The following is a 23,583-nucleotide window of genomic DNA, read 5'->3' as shown; positions in this document are numbered from 1 at the left end:
CAGGCAGGGCCCAAAGGAAACAGTACTGAAGTCACAGGGAAAGCTCCTTCAAACCTGGTTCCAGCCAGATTTGGTCAGCTCAGCTAAAGGCCAATTGAGGTCTCACGGTAATCCAAGGATGGTCACAGGATGCCAAGAGCCAACTCCACCAGGTGATCCAAGGTACCCAGGTAGGGAGAGTGAGTTTGAAATGCTGTCCACCAGATCCCAAACCACTTCCCCACTTGGTGCAGCTCTGCAGGTCTGTTGTCCACTTGCTGAAAGCCTCCACCTCTCAGGATCCCAGGGAATCTGGATACAGTTTTTCCCTAACTCTGAGATATCCCAGGGTTAGCAACAGTTATGTCCAACCACTAACGGAGTCTCTCTCAGAGCACAAGCCCACTTCCTGCTCCTTCATTCCATCTTGGAATCCTCCAACCCTTCCTGCTAGGTCCAACACTATTACTAAATTAATTGCTAAATAAATCCTCACAACAGTATCAAAGTCTCTCCTTACTGGAAGGAATGAAAGCCCTATCCTATGTAAGGGGCAGGGTATAGTTGGTAAGAGGTAGGAACTTCATTTCTCAGCTTGTCCCCATTTGGGGACAGTTTTGTGTCAGCATAGCATCAAGCTGGACTCCAGATTCAAGAGAGAAGGTAGAAGCTAACCTGCTTTAGGTTGTTGAAGGAAAAGACACTGGGAAAACATAGGAGAATCAGGAAATTTCCATCTTCTCAGCTTGCTATTCTAGAGATTTTGGGGAGTTTACCCCTGGATGACATCTAGGACATTCTCTTTGTGCAGCTAAGTTACCTTGCTCCAAATGGGAGAACTTTTATTTTGTATTTTCTGTGTACATATATATATATATGTATATATATATGTGTGTGTGTGTGTGTGTGTGTGTATACANCACAACAGTATCAAAGTCTCTCCTTACTGGAGGGAATGAAAGCCCTATCCTATGTAAGGGGCAGGGTATAGTTGGTAAGAGGTAGGAACTTCATTTCTCAGCTTGTCCCCATTTGGGGACAGTTTTGTGTCAGCATAGCATCAAGCTGGACTCCAGATTCAAGAGAGAAGGTAGAAGCTAACCTGCTTTAGGTTGTTGAAGGAAAAGACACTGGGAAAACATAGGAGAATCAGGAAATTTCCATCTTCTCAGCTTGCTATTCTAGAGATTTTGGGGAGTTTACCCCTGGATGACATCTAGGACATTCTCTTTGTGCAGCTAAGTTACCTTGCTCCAAATGGGAGAACTTTTATTTTGTATTTTCTGTGTGTATATATATATATATATATGTGTGTGTGTGTGTGTGTGTATACATATACACACATATATGTTATATATAACATATATATATAAAATATATCATCCTAATCATCAAACGATATACCTGAGAAGACACTTTTGCCTCTATTACTTATTACCAGTGGGTTCTTCATTTCTCTTCCTAATTTTGGAAATTTAAATTGTCTGTGGCTCTGGAAAAAAAAAAAACAACCCCAAAACTTTATCTATATCTGTATGTATATGTGTGCGTGTGTGAGAGAGAGAGAAAGAGAGAGAGAGAAAGAGAGAGAGAGAGAAAGAGAGAGAGAGAGAGAGAGAGAGAGAGAGAGAGAGAACGCTCAGGATCTTCCACTCCAAAATGGGAAGATGATTGAAAGTAAAATAGAACTTGTTCATATTCCCTAGACACAATAATTTAGAAGAACAAATAGATATATTTCTAGTCCAGAATCCCCTCTCTCTAAGGAGAGCAGAGTGATAACCTCCAGCTCCAAACTTCTGCTTTGCCTGGCAGGAATGAAAATCTCCATTGGAGAAGGGTGGCAAGAGAAGACTCTAGAAATGTCTATTCTGGCCCCCTTCAAGATATACAAGGACAAGCCCTTGCCACAGGTGGGCTTCATTACACATGAGATCCATTTCCTACTCTATTGATACATAGTGTTTTATAGTTTACAAAATGCTTTTAAAATCATTGTTTCATTTTATCCCCACAAAAACCCTGGAAAGTAATTATTATTATCATTGTCATTTTATCAATGAAGAAATTGAGGCAAACAGAACTTAACTAACTGCTCAAGGTCACATAGTAATGGTTAGCAAGAATTTGTACTCAGGTTTTCCTAACTCCAGATTCACCGCTCTATCCAATGAGCCACCCACATATCTTTTCATTCCACTAAGTCATGCTTCCTCAATAAAAAAAAAAAAAAAATTAGTAATTTTTGGAAAAATCTTGATTCATATCCTGTTTCCCACATTGGGAATTAGAGTACTAGACCTTGATTGATGCCACTAACTTCAGAGGAGGCTGTGTGACTAAGAATATTTTTTAACTTCTCTGAGACTCAGTTTCTTTCACTGTAAAATGGGGTTAATAATACTACTAGCACCTATCTTACAATGTTGTCATGAATATCAACTGAGGTAATACAAACATACACACATATACATGTATAAACTGCAGATCTTAGATCAGACAATAAATGATTATTTTAAATAGCTAATAATCATACTGCAAATTGTACCTTGGTAAATTAAATGTCCATAGAAGTTTGTTCCTTTTAAAAGTCACTAGATTACTGTGTGTCAGCACACTCTTTCATTGCTGTATGGATTTACTTATCCTTTAGAGCAGGGGTTGGCAACATATGGCTCTGGAGCCATATCTGGCTCTTTTGAGGGCTCTTTCTGCAGTAGCTGTAAAGTCAATTTTTTTTCAGGCACTGTTATAGGAGCGCACACTATGAGCACTGTACGGCTCTCACGAAATTACATTTAAAAAAATGTGGTGTTTATGGCTCTCATGGCCAAAAAGGTTGCGGACGCCTGCTTTAGAGAATTTTCTTTTCCCATAGAAGCAATCAAGGAGAGTTCCTTTATCTGGAGAATCAAGAAATATTACTTTTGATGGTGGCCATGAATTTGACTATCCAGCTTCTGGTAGTGAAAGTTGATCTCCAATTCTCCAAAGCAGGAAAATTCTATTTGTTAATATCATACTTCAGGGAACCATTGCTACCACTACATATTTTTATATGTTGTTTTAATTTTTTTCTAAGTGCTACATTTTATATTAAGTCAATTTCATGGATACAATTTGGTGAAGAATTATAGATAAAAAGATAGATCATTTCATCGATAAATAAGAAAAAGTGTTGTCTTCCTCTCCCACCCCTTTTATTTTCTCACTTTATGATTATCTGGTTAAAATTAAGGAACTTTTCAGAGGCTATCTAATAAAGCCTTCTATAGCTAGACAATTAATTACCTAAGTCAGATTCTACCAGACCCTGAGTTATGGTCTTGGGATATGCTAGGTACCTGTAGAAGCAGTATTAATGTCTTTGGTCACTAAGGTGCCATTTGGAAATTAATGCTTTAAAACTTTAAATGAACCATGAACAGCTCAAGAGAGTTATTCTAGCTTTCAAAAATTTACATTTTACTGAAGTAGGAGAATCTGATTCAATATTTAATGCTATACATCATCTCAAGTGGAGAACTGGACCTATACATAGGAAACAACACAGTATAGAGAATAGAATTTTAGACTTAAAGTCAGAAGACCTTAGTTTGACCCCTGTTTTTGGCACTTATTATCTTTAAAACCATAGGCAAGTTATTGCCCCTCTAAACCTATTGTGAAAATAGTGATGTTACTAGTATTTATAATCACTTCTCTGCCTTTCCTGAATTCTCCATTCTCTGGAAACATAGACTTCACTTCCAACTTCCCTGGTCCTTTTTCAGATTTTTTTTTTTATTTGTTTTACTTTGCTAGGGACCAGGCAACCACACACTTCCTGCTGACTCACCACCATACTCTTTCCATCATATATTTGCAAAACCCTAATCTTTAGTCTTAGAATTGATATTAAGTATTAATTTCAAGACAGAAGAGTGGTAAGGTCTAGGCAATTGGGGTTAAGTGATTTGCCTAGGGTCACACTGCTGGCAGATATCTGAGGTCAAATTCGAACCCAGGGCCTCCCATTCCCAGGCATGGCTCTCTCCACTGAGCCACCCAGCTGACCCTTTAATATATTTTATTTTTCCACTAGAATATGAGTGTCTTGAGGGCAAGGAAGGTATTGTTTGCTTGTGTGAATCTCAATACTTGGTGCATAGCAAGCATTTTAAGAATGTTTCTATCTATCTATCCATCTCTCAATAGTTTGAGGAAAACATTTAAAAAAAAATAGAATGTCACTTTAACCTGAGACATTATTATAATCAGGGGCAATGAGGCAAACATCATACATATACTTGTTTTCTGTTTTACCCTGAGGCATGAGAAAGAGAAGACTACTGGTGGCATAGTTAAAAGAATACTGAATTTGAAGTCAAAGAATCTAGGTTCAAATAGCTAACTCTGCTACTTACTTCCTTGGTTGAATCACTTACCATCTAAGAACACCAATTTCCAACTTTTATAAAACACTAGACTAGGTGCTATCTAAGATCCATTCCAGATCCAAAAACTATGACTTTTTTCATTTAAAATTTTTTTTGTTGTTTTTAATTCTAGCTTTCAAAAATTTAACACCAAAAACAAACATTTCCATACATACTGCAGAGCATAAAAGGAAGATTCTACATACCACCATGTCTCCATTTCGTTCTACCTGCTTTCTTTTAAAAAAGTATATAAATTCTACAAATTTTCTATTAAAATTTAAAAAATGAAAGAAAAAACTGGTGACTAATATCACGCAAAATGAATTTACCCATAGGGCTTGTCCAAAACTGTGTATCTATTTCTCTACTTTCTCTGTGTCATATAACTGTCAAAAAAGGTGGGTAACATGTTTTATCAGAGATTATCTAGAGAAATTGTGATCACTCTGTTGATCATTGGCTTTATCTTTCAAAATTATTACTATTATTTTTGCATTACCATCCTTCTTGCATTAATTGTCCTCCTGGTTCTGCTCCTTTTGCTCTAAGTCAATTCATATTATTTAGGATTCTTTGAAATTGTTTATTTTGACATTGCTTAAGGTATACTACTGATACTCCATCATACACTGAAGCCACAATTTGTTTAACAATTCTCCAAATGTCTAAGAGGAAGTATAAGACACTCCTTTATTTATTTTTTTAATTTTATTTTCCCATTTTAATTATTTCTTTTAGATCAATATTTGCTTTACATATGACTATTTCTAACTTGATATTATCCTCCCTCTTACTACTCCCTTTTCTATACCATTTTTTCTCTTCTTGAGTATGATGTATATCTTCACTGAACTATTTATGTTTATGTTCAATCATCATTTGTCTATTTTAGATACAAGTCATTCATCTGATACCTACTCTTCCCATTCCTTCCTTCGCAGTTGCATATTCTTCCTCTTACACACCTCATTTATGAGAAATAGCAAAGTCCACCTGTTCTTCCTTCTTTCTATCCTAATGTAATCCTTTTACCCATTCTCCCCCTTCTGTTTCTCCTAATTAAAGCTATCATGGCAGACTAAGGTATTGAAATGGAAATTTTTTCTCATTTATTATACAGTTAGCACTAGATACAGCAACATGAATTCATTAAATTAATTTATCTTTCTAGATTTCTGTTGGTTCTTCCATTTGTATGGCAAAATTTCTGCTCAGCTATGTATTTTCTTCGCATCAGAAATGCTTCAGATCCTTTATTACATTAATTTTTTTCCATCAATTATCCTCAATTTTGTATTAAAAATTATTCTTGGTTTTTAGTCTATGATTTTTTTGCCTCTTAGAATATTGTATTTCCATAGCTCCACTCATTTATAGTAGAATGTGTGGATCTGGTGATCCTGATTCTTGTGGTATTCAAATTACTTTTTTTTGAATGCTTGCAGTATTTTTCATTTGACTTGAGGGTTTTTGTCAAGTGAAAAATGTCAAAAGAAATAATTTCAAAGAATCCTGAGTAGTATAAATTGAGTTAGAGTGAAGGGAGCAAAACTAGGAGAACAATTAATACAAGAATGATAGTATTGCAAAAAAATAAAATAACTTTGAAAGATACAGAGAAAGTAGTGAACAGACATACATTCTTGAAAAATTTTGTTTTGCTTTTTCTTTCAAGAGGTGGTGGGTGGATTCCTTCTATTTTTAAATTTGCTTTCTAGTTCCAATTTTTGATTCTATTTTGATTTACAGAGAATACAATGATTCTAAAATGATCTCTCCTTGACCAACTTTCTATGTTTTTTAATAACATATATCTTACATTTTCTTCTCTTTTTAAAAAAATTTAAACTGTTGCAATGAAATTCAAAAAATTCAAGGAAAGTAGACTGAGACACTTTTCTTAGGTAAAGATTGCTGTTTATTAACAAAGCACAGACTTTTAAATAAAGTGGTTATTGGTGGCTTGCCTCAGTTTAAGGCAAAGATCTTGAACTTAAGAATTAACTCATTTTTATAAGGTTAGAATAAAGAACAGAGCAAGGTAAGTTTATGTTTAGGATGATACGATTGTCTAACTTGAGGCACTGGTTAATAATATGGTTGGTTGGAAGTTAGAAATGAGGGGCTAGGAATGACTTACTCCTTCTCTTCTATAATTAAGAAGTGTTTGTTGAGTCAAATTGCAAGATTTAAAAGAAACTGGGATAGACTTCTTTGGAGAGCAAATCAGACATACCCTTGGAGAATTGCTTAGTGGTATAAAGATACTAGACCCAACTTCCTAATGTCCACCTACATCCCCACAAAATAGAAGAATTCTTTGAGGCAAGAAAAAAACAGTGATAAGCAGAAAAACTACATGTTTAAACATAACTCATTCCAGACCAGCTGAATTTCTGCATTTTTAGAGACAAAGAACCATGACACAGGCAATATAGGACAAATCAGTTGCCAAATGGATCAATAAAAATGATACAATAGGGGGCAGCTGGATAGCTCAGTGGATTGAGAGCCAGGCCTAGAGTTCAAATCTGGCCTCACATACTTCTCAGCTGTGGGACCCTTGGCAAGTCACATAACCCCCATTGCCTAGCTCTTACCACCCTTCTGCCTTGGAGCCAACACACAGTAGGGGTTTTAAAAAAAAAGATTCAATACGAATTTAATCTTCTCAATCCCGATATTTCTTATTTCAGGTAGTCAATGATTTCTGTTTGGCATAGTCTAGTATTGAGGGAGTCTATATCTTGAATAAGCTCTTACCACTTTCTAGTCTAAACTATTTTTCCCCTTCCTATTCTTTCTGCCAGAGTTTTAATTTCATTTCTTTAAAACTCTTGCTTCATTTCTTTTAGGTATTCATATAGAACTTTTGAAAAGTCTATTTTTTTTCCTTTTGAGACTACTTTTAATTTGTTAAAGACATATTTTCTTCTTTTAGAAGATTTCAATATATCCAAAACTTTTTCCTACTAGTTTGAAGTTTTCTTTGATATGCAATTTCTGAATTAAGGATTTACACCTGGTATTGCGTGGCATGGTCAACTACTTGTTATCACCTTGGGTAACTTAGGTTCATATTTTTACCTCCATCTCCAAGGTTTGGTTCAGATGGATCTTCTCTCCACCCCAAATTACATGTAGATTCAATTATTAATAATCAATTTCTGATATTTTGCAATCCATGTCCTCTGCCTTCTTTCCCTCTTCCCTCTTCCTTTTTAAAAATGGCCGGTAATATGATATAGGTTATTTATGTGCTGTCATGTAATACATATTTTTATACTGTCATGTAAAAGTAGACATAATTTTTACATAAGAAAACCTCTCATTAAGGAAATAAAGTAAAAAATGTTTGACTTTAATCTGCATTCATATTCTATTAGTTCCTTCTATGGTGGTAGAGAGGTTTCTTCATCATGAGTCCCTTGGAGTTCTTGGATCTTTGCATTGTTTGTACTATTTGAGTTATTCACAGTTGGTCATTGTATATTATTGCTTTGTTTACAACTTTCTGCTGTTTGTCTTCATTTCACTTTAAAGCATTTTATGCAAGTCTTTCCAAGTTGTATTTGTGTGTGTGTGTGTGTCCAATTGATGGGATTAATCCTGTATTGATTGGATTAGTTTTACTGCTTAATCTGCCCTGAGGCTAAAACTTCCAGAGGAGGGAAAAACAAACAAACAAAAAAGAAAGAAAAAAAAAAAAACCTGGGAGGACAAGAAGGAGCATTTTTTGCTGAGCTAAGCTTATGGTAAGCTTAGTTAAGCCCTTTGTTCTCTATCTCAGTATGAGGAAACCAAGATGTCTTAGGTCTGAAGTTTGGCTCTCTCTAAGCCACCATCCTATGGGCATTTTTGCTGTTTTTCTCTGGTTTTGTCCTCCAGTCACCTCTCCAGTGCCTGTGTTCAACTCCTCACACCTAGCAGATTGGCTAAAATGATAGCAGGAGAGAGTAATCAATGTTGGAGGGGATGTGGCAAAATTGGGACATTAATGCATTGCTGGTGGAGTTGTGAACTGATCCAACCATTCTGGATGGCAATTTGGAATTATGCCCAAAGAGCAATAAAAGAATGCCTGCCCTTTGATCCAGCCATACCATTGCTGTATTTGTACCCCAAAGAGATCATAGATAAACAGACTTGTACAAAAATATTTATAGTCTCGCTCTTTATGGTGGCAAAAAACTGGAAAATGAGGATATGCCCTTCAATTGGGGAATGGCTGAACAAATTGTGGCATATGTAGGTGATGGAATACTACTGTGGTCAAAGGAATAATAAACTGGAGGAATTCCATGTGAACTGGAATGACTTCCAGGAATTGGTGTAGAGTGAAAGGAGCAGAGCCAGAAGAACATTGTACACAGACACTGATACATTGTGTAAAATCGAACATAATGGCCTTCTGTACTAGCAGCAATGCAATGACTCAGGAAAATTCTGAGGGATTTATGGAAAAGAATGCTACCCACATTCAGAGGAAGAACTACAGGAGAGAAAACACAGAAGAAAAACAACTGCTTGAACACTTGGGTTGATGTGGTCATGATTGGGGATGCAACTATTAATAATATGAAAATAAGTGTGGATTGATGACACATGTTAAAGCCAGTGGAAATGCTATGGGGGGGAGTTGAGGGAGTGAAGGGGAAAGTAAAAACATGAATCATGTAAAAATATAAAAATAGAAAAAGGCCTTTTTCTCTTTTAAAAAATCTTTTTGGGATATAGACCTAGGAATGGTATTGCTGGATCAAAAGGTTTGCAGAGTTTCAAAGCCCTTTGGCCATAGTTCCAAATTGTTCTCCAGACTGATTGGATCAGATTACAACTCTACTAGCAGTTCACAAGTGTCCCTATTTTCCCACATACCCAACATTTATCAGTTTCCTTTTCTGTCATATTGACCAATCTGATTGGTGAAAGGTGGTACCTCAGAGTTGTTTTAATTTGGATTTCTCTAATCAGAATGTAATTTAGAGCTTTCCCTCCCCCCCATATTTAGTTTAGTTTCTTCATCTGAAAACTGCATGTTGATATCCTTTGTCCATTTATCAATTGAAGAATTAATGACTTATATTGCTATAAATTTAATTCAGTTCTCTACATATTTGAGATATGAGATTTTTATCAGAAATTATCAGAAATTGTTGTTGTAAAAATTTTCCCCACCTTTTTGTTTTCTTTTCAGTCTTGGTTGCATGAAGTTTACTTATACAACCCCTTTTTAATATAAGAAAAATGATCTGTTTTAATCTTACAATATTCTCTATTATTTCTTTGATCCTAAATTCTTCACTTATCCATCTATTTGACAGGTACATGATTCCATGTTCTCTTAATTTACTATTGGTATTACCCTTTAATTTTAAATCATGTTTCCTTGTTGACTGAATCTTGGCATATGGTGTGAGATGTTGTTCTGCCCCTAGTCTCTACCATATTGTTTTCCAGTTTTCCACCAGTTTTTGTGAAATATTTCATTCTTGTCCCCAAAGTTTTATCTTTTGATTTATTAAACCCCAAATCACTATGGTCATTTGTTACTTGGTATTATATACCTAACAGATTTTAATTTCTAGCAGTATAATAGTCTATTACAGTCATCTGTCATGATTGTTTGGGTAACCTACTCAATCAATGGATATTCTATTTCTTTATAGCTTTTGCTACCAAAAATGCAGTCCCCATTATACTGATTATTTCTGACTTTTATCATCTTAGCCAATTTGAATTTGTGATCAAAAATCTCAGATTCATATCATTTTTGGGGAGGGGATAAGAATAAGAATGTAAGGCTTCAATGTCAATGCTTTACTCTAAGTTTAGAGACTGAAAAATATTTACCTCTATTTTATAAACATTTATAAAGTTACATAAAAAAAAAGAAAGATCTTATCATCCCGGAATTTACAGAACAGTAAGAGGAAACAAATAAAATAAATGTTCAAGATAGAATGTGACAAAGACAAAGTTCTACCAAAAAATATGTAGGAAGAGACTACTTACCATGTGGTAGATTGGGGTGAGGACTTCACAAAAAAAGTAGCACCTGAGATAAGCCTTGAAGGAACAGAATATTTTCAGTGGTTGGAGATGCTGAGAGTGCATGTCTAGGCGATGCAAAAATGTATGGAAGAGGGCAGGGCAAGATTGGCAAATAGTTCACCTTAAATTTAGCTAGAACATAGATTGCAAGGAGAAGAGGGGAGTGGAATAGGTTGGAATGTGATTGTGGAGAGCAATAAAGAACTTCTGGGGGTTTTAAGCAAAGGAATGAAAGGTTTGTGCATCAGGAATTTTTTTTTTTTTTGCCACCACGTAAAGGATTCATTAAGTAATCTCTCTATTTCTATCTGTCTCTGTCTCTTTCTATCTCTGTCTCTCTCTGAATGTCTCTCTAGGTGTGCATCTATCTCTGACTCCATCTCTGTCTCTTTTCCCTTTCCCCTCCTTCTCTTCTTCCCTCCAGGATCCTCCTCTCCTTCTTTTTCCTTGCCCTAGGATTTCACAAAATGACTGCTTATTAAACCTAAATAATAATCTAATAATCTTGAGGACAGGATCTTTTGCAAAATGCTATTCTTGAAGTTCATTAAATTAAAATACATACAAAATGAAGCATTAGGATGAAAGAAGCTTAAAACCATGTGATTCTATTCTCACTACTACTACTTCTGCAGGATTTAGGCAATTGCTTCTCCATTTGTTCTGACTTCATGACTGCTGAACTTCTCAAGCAATGACAAATCCCTTTGTTTGCTAAACTTTTAGAGATGCAGGGCACAAAATTACTAATCTGACTTTCACTTTCATCACCAATAACTCTTAAGATGTTATAAATGATCATTTGGAGTGTTTTTACTTTATTTGTATTTTTAAATTAATTAAATTAAAATAATGAGTACTTTTAGTTTTATTCATTACTAAAGATTTGAGATTTCATGTTAGAATGCCTCTTAGAAGACAAGCTGTATCTTTACTGATTCTAACTAGTAATACATTCCCTCCCCTAATCACTTAGTCTCTGTTCTGTATATGCATGTATGTACATTTTGTCTTTTGTTTTGCAAGTTCCTTGAATACAGCTACTATTTTACTTTTGTCTTTGTATTCAGGGCACCTTGCATAGTGCCTGGAGAATAATAACTGGCACTTGAATGTTTGTTTATTTATCAAAGATTTAGAGGTAGTTATTTATCAAAGATATTAGAGACCTTAGTCACCTTTCAAGTTCTAATCTCTCATTTTACAAATAAAAAAACTGAGGCACTGAGAAGTTAAATACTTGCCAACATCATATAGGTAGTAAGTGATAGAAGTAGTATTTTAACCCAGGTCCTCTGCCTCAAGAGTCAGAGTTCTCTACATCATATCAGGATATCTCTAATCTTGAGAATCTCCAGCCTAGCACATCCAGAAAGAAATTCTTAGGAAAGAACCACTAAAGTGGTAGCCTGCATCATGTGGATTGCTCTGATGGTCAAGAAGTTTTTCCTTGTTTTGGGGTTAAATTAATTTTTTTGCAACGTCTACCTATCATACATAATTATTCTCCCTAGAGTCAGACCAAGGAAGTTTAATCTATTTTTTACTTAATAGTCTTTCCTGACCTTGAAAACAGTTAACTTGGCAGGTTTCTCCCCATCTTTATCCCTTTACAATTTAAGCTTATTATTTTAAGCTGGAATTGTCCTGAGATGTTGCCTACTCCCTTATTTTATGGATGAAGAGAGACTAAGCCCCAGAAAAGTTGTAATCATATAGGTACTAAATAGGATAGCTCCACCTCAAACTCATGTTCCCAGACTCACAGCCCTAGATTTTTTCCACTGAGCTGTGTGGCCTCTTATACTAAACTGGGAGGGCAGATGACAATGTAATAAATGATTTAACAGAAAAGAGAATCATAGAGTTTATAGCTGAAAGTGGTCTTAGAGATCATTTGGCCCGACCCATTCATTTAAAGGTGAAGAAACTTTTCCTTATATTTTACAGATCAAGAAATCCAGGAGTTAGACAGTCAAATTACAGATTCTACTTCTGATTCTGAGTGACTGTGAGAAATTTTTTACTCCTTGTTTTTGTCAGCCTTGTTAGAGGGATTCATAGATTAAGGGAATTATATCTATAACAAGTTTCGGGATGACTTGAGAAAGGTACAACATAATTATAGATTATCATCTTTCCTTGCCCGTAGGGAATTTGTAGTATAATACTCCAATCAACACAATTGTCTTTAAAGATGGCACATTTCAGGGAAAAATATACATACATATATATATACACAAACACACCATCTATGTATATTTATATTTGTATACATACACACATAAGGACTCTATTTTCAAAGTATATTTCTAACTTTAGTTTCAGCAGAAGTATGGTGAGTGGAGCAGCAGATACCCAATAGAGTTCTTAATCCATTAGACCCATGGAGAGTTACAATGGCTGTTTTGTACTCAGAACATGGAAATGTATTTACTTCTCTATAATGCCTGGTTAGGGGAGAGGAGAGTGCCTCACATTTATTTTATGTAGTGGCATTAAGTCCTGAATATAGCTGCTGGGAACAACTTGTTTTTCCTCTGGTTTTGTTAAGCCAAGCTGGCTTGTATTTTTTCTCTTAAAAAAATCAGCCACAATTTGCATCCTGAGCATTTCTAAATACTGTTTGTTTTTTTTTTTCCAAAATAGAAGCAAAGGAAAAAAGCCCTTGGAAAAGCCAGGTGTTCTGACATGTTTCCCAAGATGAACATGAACAGGAGTTAGTTCAACCATATTCCCATAGATGTAATTTGACTCAGAAATAAAGATTTTCAAAGTTATTTATAGAAAAGATTAAAGAAATCTGGAAGTGTGAGGGCACCGCCCAGAACTCATGATCTCATACTTGCATTTCCCCTTCAATATTTATAGGAAATGAATGACTTAAAAATTCAGCAAAATCCATCTCTGCCTCATTCCAACTCAAAATTGTGTGTATAATCTAACTATCAGTCATTATGAAAACCAAACAGTTATTATTTAGACGTGCAATCTTTTAATTGTGTTTTCTAACAAATTTAGCCCAGGACAAAGCTATTTGTAACAATGAATGCTGCATCCTCTACTATTTGATTTTATGTTAAAAGGATCTTTTATTTTTTATGCTTGTTTTGGACAGTTAACATTTTTTTATCCAGAGAAATAATCTCTCTAGCAATATGACTTGTCTCTCTCCTTAGTTATGAGAAATTTGAATGTTCATTTTTGAATTAAGTTTTGAACATATTTTAATGAGAAAAATGTTAAACTTTTTTGGGGGGCATTTCTGATTACAAATTTCTCATCATAATTTCCATATACAGGACACTATCAGTCTGTAAAGGAGCAAAACTTTACACTGATGATATTAATGCAAGAAAATTCAAAACAATAAAGAAATATATTCATTTAGTCAGGAGGCAAATAAAATGAGGGAAGTAAAAAGAAACCAAATTTCTCCAATTGAATTATCTTCAATTTTTATTTCCATTATGTGGTAGTATATTCTTAATATGAAAACACATGAAGGAAATTCTAGCTCTGCTTCTCATTCAAGTTAAAACCTCTTCATGGTCCAAATTCTGTTTATCAAATGATGTTATTTTAATAATTTTCTGTTTTGTGATTTTTAGAGACAAATATCTTTCTCTTAGAAGAAACATCAAAGCATAATATTTTTGAACATTACAAGCATAATTCCTAGGTATCACTATGTGAGAAAGTTTAGATTTAGAAGGGAAATGAAAGATAAAGGAATAGGTATTTACTTCTCTTTTTCTACTCTACATGTGGAATATTTTGATATAGGAAATTAGAAGGAAAAACCTCTGGAATTTTTTAAAATGATATTTTATTTCTTCTAAAATGTCATATGAAAACAATTCTGAATATTCATTTTATTAGTTCTGAATCATTTCCCTACTTCTCATTTTCCTCCCTGAGACAGTAAAAAATATGATATAAATTTCATATTAGTTCTTTTGTGGAAGAAAACAAGTGAACAATGAAAGTAAAATATAGTTTGCTTTGGTTTGTATTCTGACTCTACCAATTCTTTTTGGGCAGCTGATAGAATTTTTTTTTTTCAGTAGTAACTTAGATCATTGTATTGCTGAGAATAGGTAAGTCATTCACAATTGTTCATTGCTAGACATTACTAAATCTTATGTAATCCTGATTATGGATCCATGATCTTTGAATTATTTCTTTTGTCTGCCTTAAATACTTTCTCCTTGATTTGGGAGCTCTGGAATTCGGCTATATTTTCTTGGAGTTTTCATTTTGAGATGTCTTTCAAGAAGTAATTGGTGGATTATTGATACTTCTATTTTATTCCCTGTTTCTAAGAGCAGTTTTCCTTGATAGTTTATAGAAAGATGATGCCAAGATCCTTTTTGATCATGATTTTCAGGTAGTCCAATAATTCTTAAATTATCTCTCCTAGATCTATTTTCCAAGTCATTTGTATTTTTTCCCAATGAGATATTTCACATTTTATTCTACTTTTTCATTCTTTTAATTTTGTTTTATTGTTTCTTGTGTCTAGTGAAGTTATTAACTTCCATTTCCCCAATTCTACTTTTTAAGAAATTATTTCCTTCAATGACCTTTCGTACCTCCTTCCCAATTTGACCAATTCTACTTTTTAAGGAATTCTTTTCAATGAATTTTGGTGACTCTTTTACCTAGAAGTTCATATGTGCTGGTACTCCTTCTTGTCCTGGGACTGTAACCAAGGACTGACCAGGATCTATGTATGAGTAATAAAACAGAGTCTTGCACCCAATGCCAGCAAAGGAATCCCTATAATTCCCTTCTGACCAATTGTCCTCACTCTCTGTGGGCCAAGAGTGCTAGAAGCCATTGCTATTGATCCCATTGCCCCACAGGCTGGTGCTGGCTTGCTGAGGCAAGACCTCCACTGAAGTGCCTCTATTGATCTGTGCTCCACTCTCACCCTCTGTTACAGATCCTTCCTGACAACCTTCTAATTTGACTTTGGATGGAGAATTTTTTCATCCCTTCCTTTTGTGGATTCTATCACTCTGGAATTTCTTTTGAGGAATTATTTTAAAATTACTTAGAAGTGAATCTGGAGGGTCCCTGCCTTTTCTCTGACATCTTTGTTCTGCCCCTACCCCCCCGTTTTGGACTGAGATCCAGTTCTATCTTGTTTTGTATACACTTTTCACTCACTTCCTCCATCTCAGTCATCTTTGGTACATAATTAAAGCAGATATAGAAGTTATTAAAAGTAATAACTTTTTTGTGAAAAAAAATGAGTGGCTTACAAAATAGATAAAATTTGGAGGCTGTATCTGCATACCACATACATAGCAAAAGGGGAATGGGGAGTTAAACATCTTTTTAACAATTTCAAGGAGCAATAATGGCCAGTAGCACTAGTCAGTTAAAGCTACACATCCTTTCACAGAAATATGAATGTCAGATAGTGAACAACAGAGCTATCTAGCCATATCAATGCCTTGAATTTCAATTTTTTTTCAAAGTATCTATAAGGATATCATAATCTACTTCTCTGCCAGAACCCAAATCTTTAGTTCAAATTCACAATAAGCTGCAACCTCAATTTAACATTTTCCCCCATGTATGAGAGATGTACTTACACTTTCTATAAGAAGTATAATTTCCAGAAATATATGACTCTAGAATGCAAAGTAAATCAATGATTACTTAAAAACATAAAAGAGCATGGAAAAATTCACAGAATATTGATTCTGAGCATTTTTATTTTGGAATCATGGAGAACACACCTTGTCACAAAATGCTCTTTTATGTCTTTATCAGAAATAGAATAGAATGTGTTGCATAGATCCTTTGTCTGACCCAGGATGACATTTATTTTTGTATTTTTTTATGTAACAGTGTTGTATTAAACTTTTGCTTAATGGTCAAAATCCCATTCCCAATCCAGTTAATTCATAATGGATATTTTGAACATCCTCTCAATATATATTCTAATCATTTATTTCTCTCTTCAATTTATCTGTACTGTTCCACTACTCTTTACTCCAGAAGAAGACATTACCTCATACTTTACTGAAAAAAAATTAGGGCCTCATGAACTCATTCTTGTCCTCAAGTCTGTATTTCAAATCACTTCTAAATCATCCCATTTTCCTTATCTCCAATATAAGAAGAAAATGGTCAGAGAGAGAAAAAGAAAGAGGGAGAGAAGGGTAAAGAGTGAGAGGAAGAGAGGGAAAGGGAGAATGAAATGTAATTTCTTTTAGGTTGTTGTCTTGAAAAAGTTTAGAAGTCCCTACTCTTTGAGATGTCAGGAATTTATTACCCATAAAACCTAAAGCATGAATATTTTATTATAAATATTCTGATTAAAATCTGTACTTTATGGTATGGTAAAATTTAATGAATGTACTTTTTTCAACAATTTTATCTTTTTAGTATTTTAATGAAAATATGGGAACATTTAATTCGTAGATTTGTCAAGGTACTATTTTAAGTATACTTAGGGTAGCTACTTCTGTTTCTCCTCAGCTATTTAACATCTGTTGGACTTTTTTCTTCTTCAGAAGAATCTCTTGCATTTTTCTAACAATTTCTCTCTCTTTTGAGATTTTCTAGACAGAATTCTAAAAAAAATAAAAAAACTGGTGGCAAGAGAGAAGAGGAGACAGCAAGTGAGATTGTAAATGGATGAGGAAAGGTAACCAGTCAGCAGAAAAGAAGTTTAAACTAGATGATTCTTGTGGAAGAATAGCCTAACTCAAATGACTGCTGAGGACACAGAGGCTACTTTTAACATTGGTATTTGGTGATGTTGAAATGGAGGAATGGCCAGTGAGGGTATGAATCTTAGGAAAATGGTCAATGTCCTCTATGTGATAAAATAATTATACCAACAGCAGGGATTATCTCATGGTATAACTGCTGTTAAGTTTTAAAATTTTAAGGAGGAAAAAGACCTTACCATTTGCAAGGGAGACAGAGAAGGGTAGAGAGACAGAGAGAGACATAGAAAGAGACAGAGAGAGAGACAGAGAGAGAGAGAGAGACATAGAGAGAGACAGAAAGAGAGACAAAGAGAGAGACAAAGAGACAGAGAGACAGAGGGACAGAGAGAGACAGAGACAGAGAGACACAGAGAGACAGAGACAGAGAGACACAGAGAGACAGAGACAGAGAGACACAGAGAGAGAAAGAGAGATGACAGGGAGAGAAGCCATCAAGAACAACCTCTTACTTTATAGATAAGGAAACTGAAGCCCAGAGAGCTATGATTGCTCTAAAGTTACACTGGAAGTAGTTAACAAATAGTCAACAACCAAACTCAATTCCTATCTCTAAATTTGTTTGTGTATTTATTTTTTCCTTACTCACACAGTAAGTCATGATACCTTATTTTATTGGGTTTCATTTTTCTTCTTCATGAAATGAAGGGAATAGTTAAGGCAAACACTCAGGTTATCTACATTTCTAAATCCTCTGATCATCCCTTAACAGGATTAGAGTTTAATTTAGCATCTAGAAACAGAACCTGTTTTCCCTTCATCATTTTTGTTGTTCTCAATTTTTTTTAATAGCCTGGTCAAACTAACTCATTTTCATTGCATTTTTTTCCTATGTAGATGTGTCTTGATATTTTTAAACTGCTGGAGGCTGTAAAAAAGTGAAAATGACAAGAATTCAATTAGTGATGCCTAACTAGAGTCCAGTGGTTGAATTGCTTTGAAGATTATTTGTTAACACAAATAATATAAAGCTTTAAACACTCCTAGATGAAATATGTATAATCCTTCACCATATTCCACTCTCTCTGAAGAGATGATAATGCACATTATTATTGATCCATTAGATTAAAACAATCCTAAACTTTTCTTCCAATCTATATTCCTTGGTCTAGAGATATATAACTGTAGTGGCATTTTTCTCTGTGAGCCAGCCTTACCATTAATAAATATGCATCTACACTCTTACTCTGAGATGACCTTGTTTATCATAGAAATGCACTTGAGAATACCTTTAAAATTCCCTAGAACTTCATAAATGATCTTTGAATATGTTAACATCTTTCTTTAGTTAACATATTTAAATGATTTCTTTGATAATTAAATTATACAGTGGGGGAAACTATTTAAAATATGTTATCATCACTTTCTTTCTATAGTGTGAGAAAAATAGGCCACAGAACAAGCAGACCTAAAATTATTTCTGCTGATTTTTTTCTTGAGTCATCTGCTAACTTTAAACAGCATAGGTCTGTTTAGCCTAAATATGCCAGTACATCTTGAAAGACTTATTAGAGCCCGTGACTTCTTTTCTTTACATATATTAATTAAATTCCATAGATTCATAGAAGAGTTTAGTGTTTATAGAAAATTGAGATATATTCTAGTTCATTTCCTTTATTTTACAGATGAGGGAACTAATTTTGGTTATGATAAAAATATCATCACCACCAAAGATAATAATATCCATATAGCTCTTTTGAGTTTGGAAGAAGTTTGGAAATGTCATTCCATTTCTTTTAGAACAAAGGTGTTCAGGAGAGGGTGAAAAAGAAGAGAAATGGAGTTTTGAGGACCTCAAGGGCTGGAGCTTTGGGGAATGTCCCTTCTCTCTCACAAGACAGAGAACCAGGCTCAGAGTATTATTAACTTAATAATAATAAATTAACTAATAAACTGTAATAAATAAATTAATAGATAAATTTCAAATTGTCTTACAGAAGGGAGAATATGTAAGAATAAGTGAGGGGTAGTTTCATTTAGGATGGAACAGACTGTATGCCTTATTTGAAATTTTGCCTCAAATAACTGTATACTCAGGATAGTGTCCACAAGTGAGAAAATGTAATATTTGAAAGTTCTCTAAGGGAAACAGTTATATTATTTTTCTTTGTTATATAGTGTAGTGCTTTGCATGTATTCACCTAAAAATTAAGGTGCTTTGAATTTATTGGTGTGGGTACTGCTTCAACTGATGCAGATGTCTAGCCATTCTAGTTCTTGGATGATAGGCATGTCACTTCCTCTGGTAAAGCTTTCAAGTATCCAGGCTCAAATCTACAAATATTTGAAAAAGGAACTATTTTGTTGTATCTATCTTTGTATGTGTTAAAAGAAAGAAGGATTGGATGGAAATAGATATATATATGTATAAATGATGGTGTGTATCTATGATCTGATCACTCTTGATCTGAGATCAGATCTTTGTTTCTTTCTATCTCTTCTCTTGCTACTACTACTATTCCCTATAGATCTTCCTTCTAGATATTACAGGATGGCTGGCATGTGAATCTTAGGGATAGTCTATATGAAGGAAGGATCAGAGTCCAAGGCCTAAACCAACTGCAGTTGGTGAAGGAGGAATACCTACTCCCTCACACTAGCTATTGCTGTATTTATCCCTCTTCTCCCTGACAGGTTTGGTTGGTTAAACCTGTCAGTGACTTCCTTCTAACAGTTTCCCAGGCTGGACCCCTTGAGAGGTTAGGTAGATAGTTAACCTCTCTAGGCCCAACCTGAGGTTGGATTGATTGATAACAGGCTATTGATTGGCTTTGGAAATGATTGAGATATGACTGCGTAATTAATTCTCCCTTCCCAAGGGCTCTGATAGAATAACCAGTCAGGAAGGTACTTTCTGTCGAATCGCTATTAGTGGGGAAAGGATAACAAGGTATTAGGTTTGGGGATTGGAAACCCTATTTCTATATTTGACTATTAAGCTAATTAATGATCGGGACTGGAGACTGCTAGGCTGCTAGAGGCTTGAAGTCTTCACCCTCTCACTATCTCTGACTGGATGTGGCCACAACCAAGCCAGAGAATAGGGAAGGCTATTGCTGGAGATATGTATTGATGGTCTGTGTATTCTCTCAGCTCTCCTACCAATAGTATTGATGGCTCACTAGCTCTCTCAGTCAAGCAAGAATATAGGCTTAGGTTCTAGCCTACCCTCTTCCACCCTTCAACACCTTTTTACCCCCCTCTGCCCAGTTTGATCCAAAGAGGTTTGTTCAAGTCCCAGCTTTGAGATTTGAGACCTCAACTGTATTTGTTAGAGGGTATTTATAGGGTGGGGGCCAACTGAAGTTTGCCCCTGGCTCACGGCACCTGGGAACATTCCGAATCTCTCAACTGCCATCCCTGTCAGTCAAGGTGGCATCCATCTCATCCCAGATTAATGATTTTAACATATGCTAAAAGCCTACAAAGTAGATGTTTAAAATATGCCAGTTAAATAGAATGAGGGATCAAAATATGAAGTATGACAGCACAGACCTGGCACATAGTAGGCATTAATGTACATTAAATTTGTGTGATCCAAAGATGAAAGGTGAATAACAACTTCATTTCATCTTATATTTTTGTCTAAGGGCAGACTCATAAACAGGTTTATTGCATGAAATATCCCCCCCAAAATAGACCAACATTTTAATAACAGATATGAAAAATATATATTATATGTGACCATTTATACACATTATCTGTGGCACTTAAAATATTCAAATTACCTTTTAGCTGCCCCTTAGAAGGTGGCTGATCCTTGTGGTTTGCAATAAGGACTAACTTTGGCAATATGGTAGATTCTTCTTTCCCAAAGTCCTACTAAAGTCTCCCTAAAACTCATAAACCTGGGGTAATTAGATAACACAGTGGATAGAGGGCTAGACCTGGAGTTGTAAAGACTTGGGTTCAGATGTGACTTCAGACACTTCCTAGCTGCGTTATCTTAAGCAAGTCACTTAACCCCAATTACTTAGTCCTTACCACTCTTCTGCCTTAGAATGGATACTTAGTATTAACAGAAGGTAAGGGTCTAAACAACAACAACATCAATAAAAATTCATAGTACCTATCTGAGGCTTAAACATTTCTCAGAAGGCGAATGTACTTGGAGGACTGCTAAATGGGTAATTTCATTCCTTTCAGCTATGTACTGTTTGAGTAGTTCATTAGTTTTCTTTCTAAGTAGAGGACTGAAAAATAGTTTTGGGAACATTTTGCTCTTTTTCCTAAGGAGCAAAAACATCAGGTAGTTCTCCTTTCCTAGAAATTTCAATTCCCGAACTCAAAAGTTTGAGATTATGCAAGAAGTGACTCTCAATGCCATTCTTGGCCAAGAAATCACTCTGATTTAACTAGAAGTCTAGATTCCAGGATCACAGAACATAAGGAATTATAAATTCTTTTTGACCACAATGGAGTTGCAGTTTTATAAAATTGTCTATGGGCTATCCTCTTAGGTCTCATGCAAGCATATGCATGCTACTGTGATTTATTTCTTTGGCAAGATACTCTTCGTCGTGCGTAGGGAGAAAAAATTGTGTCTAGTCACAGGATGCCTAAATATAGCTAGAAAATAGGGGGAGAGAGATAGAGAGACAGAGAAAGACAGAGACAGAGAGAAACACAGAAACTCAGAGACAGAGACATGAAGACTGAGACAGAGAAACAGACATACAAAGAACAAGTTCCCTCTTCGGATATCTCACTTTTATAGACAATGAAGAGGGATTGATTCGCTGACAAGAGTTTTCCTCAGCCTGTTAGCCAAACATCAGAAGGATGCTATCAGGGGCCAGTGGTCATGCCTAATGTCCATAAAGTGGTGCCCTTAAAATACCTCCAAAAATGGCTCATAGACTTGTAATCTCAACAGGTTTTTGGGAGAACTTATTAAAATGCTCAAGGACTGCCCCTGTGAAATCCTTTAAAATATGAAGATGACACTACTTGTACGTCATGCATAGGACTTGTTTTCAGTATTTCAACCATTTGAATAGTGGTGACAGATGCATGAATCTAGCCATATTCTCTCAACCAGGGTAAATGGTCCACAAGAGGATTGAGCTCTTAACCTCATTAGCACTTTAACCAATAGAGTCAAATAATCATAGTGGCCTCCAGATCAAGGGTAAATGAATTTAAGGCATGGTATTGAGGGACAATAACTGTGAGAGTTCAATGTCCAAGCAAGGCCTGGTGAGAAGCTAAATAAATCGAGTAAATTGCTTTATAATTATATTCCTTTTCTTAAACGGGTCACAAATTACTATAGACAGTACAGGACCTTTTAATGGGTCTTGAAATCTTCCGAGAGGAGCTAAAGAAAAGGCATTCACACTACAGTCTGACTAAAAGCCACGGAATAATAGTCAGAAGCACAACAGGGACCTCTCTTGAACTAACATCACTGAAGACTATTGTCTATCTTGGTTTGGTTCAGCAATTCAATAAGCCAAGTTGAATCTCAGTAGAGCATTTAACACTGTCCTAATTTGTTCCTTTCTCTGGTGAAATTACCAATAATATTAAAATACATGCCATCATCTCCCTTTTGACATTCATGAGTTGGTCAGATCCAAAAGACAGGAGAATTGACAAGAAGTTTAGCTGTGTCCCTTCTAAGAGACAAAGTACCTATTTAAATCTCTAGACACAGAGAAACACAATGAAAGATTTCTCAGAGTCTCTGATTAATAACAATAAGTTAGTTAAACTGTAGCGCCGAACTTCATTCTATTAAAGTTCAAAACTCTATCAAGAGCTGTCTGAGGCCCTAAGTGGAGAATGAATCATATATAGCTCAAACACCCTTGCATTTCAGCCAAGAATTTCAGTATATTAAATTTTATTTTTGTACATTTGTTTTTTTCTTTCAGAAGTGACAATTTTTAGCCAATTAATCAAAATACATTAATCACCCAATAATCAAGCAAATCTAGAAAAACAAATATATAGCCTTGTTTCATAACATGATAAACTTGGAAATATATAGTATATTATAATATATGTTCCACCTATATCACATTGCCTATCTGCTTGGGGAAAGGGAAGGGATGGGAGGGTGGGAGAGAAAGAACTTAGATTAGAAAATGTCAGAAAATGGATATTTAAAATTATGTTGACATATCTGGAAAAAATAAAACAACACCAACAACAAATAAAAGCAAATATATAATCTTAACTAAAACCTTAATATTTAGTAGAGTAAAATCAACCAAAATTATAAGACAATGAATAGACAGACAGTTGACTGTATTCACTTCCAAGTATGTATGAAGTTCTCCTCCCATAACTGAGTTAGAGAGAGAGAGAGAGAGAGAGAGAGAGATTGAGAGAGAGAGAGAGAGAGAGAGAGAGAGAGAGAGAGAGAGAGA

The sequence above is a fragment of the Gracilinanus agilis genome, chromosome 2 (genome assembly GCF_016433145.1).
Source record: "Gracilinanus agilis isolate LMUSP501 chromosome 2, AgileGrace, whole genome shotgun sequence".
In the NCBI taxonomy this organism is placed as follows: domain Eukaryota; kingdom Metazoa; phylum Chordata; class Mammalia; order Didelphimorphia; family Didelphidae; genus Gracilinanus; species Gracilinanus agilis.
Note: the sequence above shows the minus strand (reverse complement) of the source record.